The sequence below is a fragment of the Oncorhynchus kisutch genome, linkage group LG20 (assembly GCF_002021735.2).
Source record: "Oncorhynchus kisutch isolate 150728-3 linkage group LG20, Okis_V2, whole genome shotgun sequence".
Classification (NCBI taxonomy): Eukaryota; Metazoa; Chordata; class Actinopteri; order Salmoniformes; family Salmonidae; genus Oncorhynchus; species Oncorhynchus kisutch.
Genome location: NC_034193.2, coordinates 44,500,848 through 44,507,167, shown reverse-complemented (window position 1 = coordinate 44,507,167; position 6,320 = coordinate 44,500,848). Strand labels below are relative to the sequence as shown.

General features: G+C 44.0%; 1 pseudogene; it reads right to left on the bottom strand.

Moving 5' to 3' along the window:
• Positions 1-588: 588 nt before the first annotated feature.
• LOC109888387 (ATP-dependent RNA helicase DDX39A-like) lies at positions 589-5,911 on the bottom strand (annotated as a pseudogene).
• Between the last annotated feature and the right edge of the window lie 409 nt (positions 5,912-6,320).

The window sequence follows — 6,320 nt, the reverse complement described above, 5'->3', positions numbered from 1 at the left end:
TCTGCTAGTCACACCATATGTTGCAAAATGTTGCTTTTAACATACAGACACCCTCATTATGGGCCAAGCAAATTTTCAATCCTCACACACTGCATCCGGGAGAACCATGTCGTACTTGCGCATCCTATTGTACCTCTGTTCGAAATCAATGATGTAGTCCGTCATTGCAACCAAAATATTTCTAGTAACACTGTCAAAGCTTGTGGCACATTGTAGTTATTAGCCATCTTCTGCTACCAATGTTAAGTCGAAATGACACAACGACAAGGTTCCAGTTTAACAAAGTTTACTATATCGTATGAACACCATCAAAGGTCGCCATTACACAAGGCAAGGTCCATCAACTACCAGACTTCCTGCGCATGCGCACTCTTGAATGAGTGATAGCCCCTTAAGCAGTACACTAGCTGTACTGTAGATTGACAGTTGTTAATGGCCATGCCTGCCAATTTATTTCTCTCGGAATCTCTTGTCTGTCTCCCTCTCTTGCACTCTCTCCATTTCATTTAAGGGGCTTTATTGGCATGGGGAAACATGTGTACATTGCCAAAGCAAGTGAAATCGACAATAAACAAAAGTGAAATAAACAATAAAATATTTACAGTAAACATTACTGTAAACATTACACATTACAGTTCCAAAATAATATACATTTCAGATGTCATATGTCTATATTGCAGTGTTGTAATGATGTACAAAAGGGAAAATAAATAAACAATTATTTACAATGGTGTTTGTTCACTGGTTGCCCTTAACTTGAGGCTGGTGGAGGTTGGTGGCCACCAGGATCCGCCTTTGGAAGTCCTTGAAATGCTGGTACCGGGAAAGCCTGGGGGAGGAAGGGGGGCACCCATAGATTTAGAATAAGTAGAACAGGCATTATACATCCTGCTTCCCTCTGGATAACAGCTTCTGCTACATGACTGTTATAGAAAATGTGCAAGTAAATGAGATTCTCAATTTGATTGTGCAACTCCTCATTCCTCTCCTCCTTTTGAACCAGCAGCTGAGACAGAGCCACACAGCGCTGCACAGACTTCAAAGATCACCACCTTCAGACAGAGGAGAAAATGGCAGTGAGACACCGAAGACAAACATGGGGCACAAAACCCATGCTGCATCTGATATGGCACCCTGGCTTTACCCTGGTCAAATAAATGTACACTCAATACGAAAAACACAGGGCATAAAACTCACAGGCAGAAACTTTGTCGGTGCATAGACTTAGTTCACTTGAATGAGTAAAATTGTATTTAAAACAAGTGACTTTCAAATCCATGGACAAAATACATTCAACTCACTCAGATTAAAACTAAAATAAATTACATTTTAGCATTCAATTCTCTGAAAAGACCTCTGTCCGTACCTGGTTGAACTCGAGCACGTCGAGCAGGTTCAAAGAGCTTGCGGTTCTTCTCGCTATCCTTCAGCTTGCAGTAGTACTGCTGCAGGCCGTGCAGCGTCAGCTTGGTCTCATCGTCCACAAACACCTCCATGGGCTACAGGAGATATTCATTAAGAACCAAACAGAACACAGGGAGGGACTACCAGGACTTCCAGTGCTAAACATTTTGCTAGTGTGCCCTAATGAATAGAACATGGGGAAAGTGTCACTCTTTGGGACAGTTTTATAAACCTGAACCACTCTGAAATTCGTAGAAAAACAGGAGTAAACCACATTCTGTGTTGGTGAATGAAGAACTACAAATGTGATTGTGAACATTAATTACTAGTACTAGAGCAGGATGGAACTTTATTTTTCATTATAGCTTTAATGCCAGGACTGTTCCTCCCGAAAATGTCCAGAGCCCCAGACCCAGGTTAAGAGAGGGTCAACTCTGGCCACTTGTGAGACAGACAGTCACGAGCAGGCAAAGCTCAGAGGGGCTAGACTGGAACTTTTTACATGAATATTTTATTTTATTTTAGTAAACATTTTTACCCCTTTTTCATGGTATCCAATTGTTTTAGTAGCTACTATCTTGTCTCATCGCTACAGCTCCCGTACGGGCTCGGGAGAGACGAAGGTTGAAAGTCATGCGTCCTCCGATACACAACCCAACCAAGCCGCACTGCTTCTTAACACAGGGCGCATCCAACCCGGAAGCCAGCCGCACCAATGTGTCAGAGGAAAAACCGTGCACCTGCCAACCTTGGTTAGCGTGCACTGCGCACGGCCAGCCACAGGAGTCGCTGGTGCGCGATGAGGCAAGGATATCCCTACTGGCCAAGCCCTCCCTAACCCGGACGAAGCTGGGCCAATTGTGCGTCGCCCCACGGACCTCCCGGTCGCGGCCGGTTGCGACAGAGCCTGGGCGAGAACCCAGAGTCTCTGGTGGCACAGCTGGCGCTGCAGTACAGCGCCCTTAACCACTGCGCTACCCGGGAGGCCCTACATGAAAATTAAGCCATATCCAAAATCCCTTAAAAAATATATATATAATTAAAAGGGGCAATCTGCAGTTTCTACATCCATTTTTAGACATTTCAAATTAAAAGAATAACAAATGCCCATGAGCTTAGTTCAACTTTCGTACCCCACCAGAACCCAAAATACAAGCTTGTTTCATTCCAATGCTTGTAAACAAAGTAAACGCAAAAATAAACTACATAGTCTCAAAATGATAATTCTGATATCATTGACGGTCAGTCCTTGCATATAACTCTACGAATTTCAGAGTGGTTCAATTTCTCCAGACCTATCCCTCCATAACAGGGGCGAGGAAGATGCTTCATTAATGTTTATACTGCCGATTGCCTCTTCAAAGTGCAATTTAGGGAGATGGGTTCATCTCTGTGTGTGTGTGTGTGTGTAAAACTGCAACTTTAAGTTTCAGAACATGTAGATAACCACGGGTTATAAGAAACCCTTCAACGTACATCCTGCATGAACTTGCGGCAGACAGGACGGATCTCTTTGCTTAGGGTGGCGCTGAACATCATGCACTGCTTCTCGTGGGGTGTGAGCCTGAAGATGTCCTGAACATCATGCCTCATGTCTGAGGGAGACGATAGGAAAATAATATGGCCGTCACCAAAAAAAAACTCAACCCACTCAGCCTGAAATCTGAGGACTACATAAAATGTAAATACTTTCCTACGTTTTGGCTAAATCCTTAATTAAGTCACACCATCTATCACATTCTGTTCCAAGATCCACTACTACTTATTAGGACAGTGCATTCTAAGTGGTATGCTAGTAGGTACATTGGAACACATTTTCAATTGACCTTTCAACTTACTCCTTGCTCCCGTCACTCGCATCTGGCATCAGCCCCCCTGTCCTACTGTGGTCTGAATTTGCATCTTGTCACACTCGTCCAGGACAAAGTGCTTCACGTTCTTCAGGTTGAGGGTCTTGTTGCGGATGAGGGCCAGGATGCGGTCGGGCGTTCCCACCACAAAGTGGGGGCAGTTCTTCTTCAGCGCGTCCTTGTCCTTCTTGATGGACAGGCCCCCGAAGACTACGGCTGCCTTGACGGTAGGCATGTACTTGGAGAAGCACTCATACTCTTTGCTGATCAGGAAGGCCAGCACTTGTGTGTGGCACATCACCAGCACAGACACCTGGTAGACAGAGAGAGAGGTAGGGGAGGATGTTTAATACAGAGCTCTCTGGACAGCAGAGAAACAAAAAGCACACAAGATTATCCAATAGGATAGAACAGCAGTGTAAACAGTGAGATTAAAAGGAGAACAAATTCAGACTGCAATTGGCCCAGCGTCATTAGGGATTGGCCGGGGTAGGCCGTCATTGTAAATAAAAATGTGTTCTTAACTGACTTGCCTAGTCCAAATAAAGGTTAAATAAAGTTGGCGATTAGACACTTTCTTATGCAAGTATCCCCAGATACAGATTAAGCCTATTCCTAAACTACAAAGCACTCAATGGATTCTCCATCGAAAGCTATTTTTAGTAAAGGAGGGAGGATGTAACAGCAATTCAGTTGCTGCTTCCACAATGTAGAGATTAATTTAATTATTCAACCACTCACCTGCCCACAGGCTCAATCTGCTGCAGGGTGGCCAGTACAAACACAGCAGTCTTGCCCATTCCATACTTGGCCTGGCACAGGATGTCCATGCCCAGGATGGCCTGTGGGATGCACTCATGTTGGACTGAAAGACAGAAACGTAACTAGGGAAGTTAGTTAAGAACAAATTCTTATTTACAATGACGGCCTACCAAGAGGCCTCCTGCGGGGATTGGGGCCTGGGATTTAACATTAAAAAAAATATATAGGACAAAACACACATCACTACATAAAGAGAGACTCAAGAAACATAGCAAGGCATCAACACATGACAACACAGCATGGTAGCAGCACAAAACATTGTACAAACATTGGGCACAGACAAAAGCACAAAGGGCAAGAAGGGTAGACAACACATCACACTGACAGTTGTGGGTGCTTTGTAGGAGTGTCCATGATTGAGTCTTTGAATGAAGAGATTGAGATAAAACTGTACAGTCACTAGGGGCAGAAAACTGAAGAGAGGAGCGACCCAGGGATGTTTGCGCTTTGGGGATCTTTAACACAATGTTACTGGAAGAACAGGTGTTGTATGTGGAGTATGAGGGCTGCAGTAGATATCTCAGATAGGGGAGGGGGAGTGAGGCCTAAGAGGGTTTTACAAATAAGCATCAACCAGTGGGTCTTGCAACAGGTATACAGAGATGACCAGTTGAAGTATGATGTGATGCTTGAAGGGGCATACATGTATAACTCATAGTCGGAGTCCCAAATGACACCCTATATATAGTGGATTACTTTCGACCAGGGCCCAGTCACACACAGAGCTAGTTTTGAACAAAGCCCTATGGGCCAAGCTCAATAGTAGTACACTATGTCAGGAATAGGGTGCCATTTGACACACACAGAATGGACAAAGTCAAAAACAGTCCTTGGTTGAAGGTGGGAAGTGCCTGTGAGGCTCACCTTCAGAGGGATGTTCAAAGCCACAGTTGACAATGGCGCGGAGCAGCTCTAGTTTGAGCAGGAAGTCTCGGGGAGGCGGAGCTGTGGATGGAGACTAAGAGCCCTTTACCTCCTTCTTGCCCGCAGGTGTGGCGGTCTCCGGGGCAACGTGAGGCTCCTCATTCTCTTCATTGTCCAACAGCTCGTTGTCAACGTCGTTCTCTGCCATTCTAGAGAAGAGGTACTTGCGTTAGTTGAAGCTAGGAAAGACTGGAGACAAGTTGGGGGGAGGGGGGCTCTGCTGTATCAACAATACAGTAAATTCAGAAGGTTAATTGAAATGCCAATTCAATCATCTTAATCTATGTACAATTCCTCACCATCTAACCTTAGTTATATTACATGAGGATTCCAATTCTTGTAATTTCACTTTCTGAATTGAATCCTAGTGAAACATCACCGTCTAGCACAGGGTTTTCCATTTTCGGTCCTTGGGACTCCAAGGGGTGCACGTTTCCCCCCCCCAACATTACACAGCTGACTCAAGCAAAGCTTGATGCTTATTTGAAACAGCTGTGTAGTGCTACGGCAAAAACCAAAACACCCTGAGGCCCCTAGGACCGAGTTTGGGAAACACTCGTCTACATAGCATTAGCTAGCTGCTAATAATGCTAGTAGTAGGCCGCACGCACACCGCCAAAGCTGGACAGTACGCAAGCACACAATCATTACAATTTACCTAGCTAGAAACAAGGATTGGACCAGCGACCACCCTGCAACTCAGTTTACAGTAGTTAGCCAGTTGCCCGATTCAATCAAGTTGAACAAGGAATCATGCCTCACTCTCCGCACAAACAATAGAAGCCGCCTCCTCTCATTCAAACTTTGTAACAGCAAAGTGCTATAAAGGGAAATAGGTTCCAAAGGCAAGGTGAATATTCAGAAATAACGTTGGCTCAAATTAATAACGAGCAAGACATTTCTAGGCCCTAACTTGACCTAAAATGTAATTTTCGGAACCAGTCGATTAGATTAGTTTATTAGTCGGTCGCAGATGTAATTGTAGGGTACAGTGAAATTCTTAAGATCTGAACTCCAATAGTGCAGGTCAAAAAGATAAGTGAATGAAACAATAATATGCATACTATATACATATTTATTTACAACATTTACAAACCAACAGCCTGCATTCATCCAGTTTGTATAAATTATGATAGATGTGTGACATGAAGCTATATTGGGAAATTTGGGCAATGGCGTAACAATGACTGTCTTGGACAAATAGACATTTGGCTTAAAACATTTATTCATTCATGGGCAATATGTGTGCATGCCCTGATCATATCAGCTTACTACATCTGTCTTCCCTCACCAAACCCATCAATGATTTGATTTATTTGA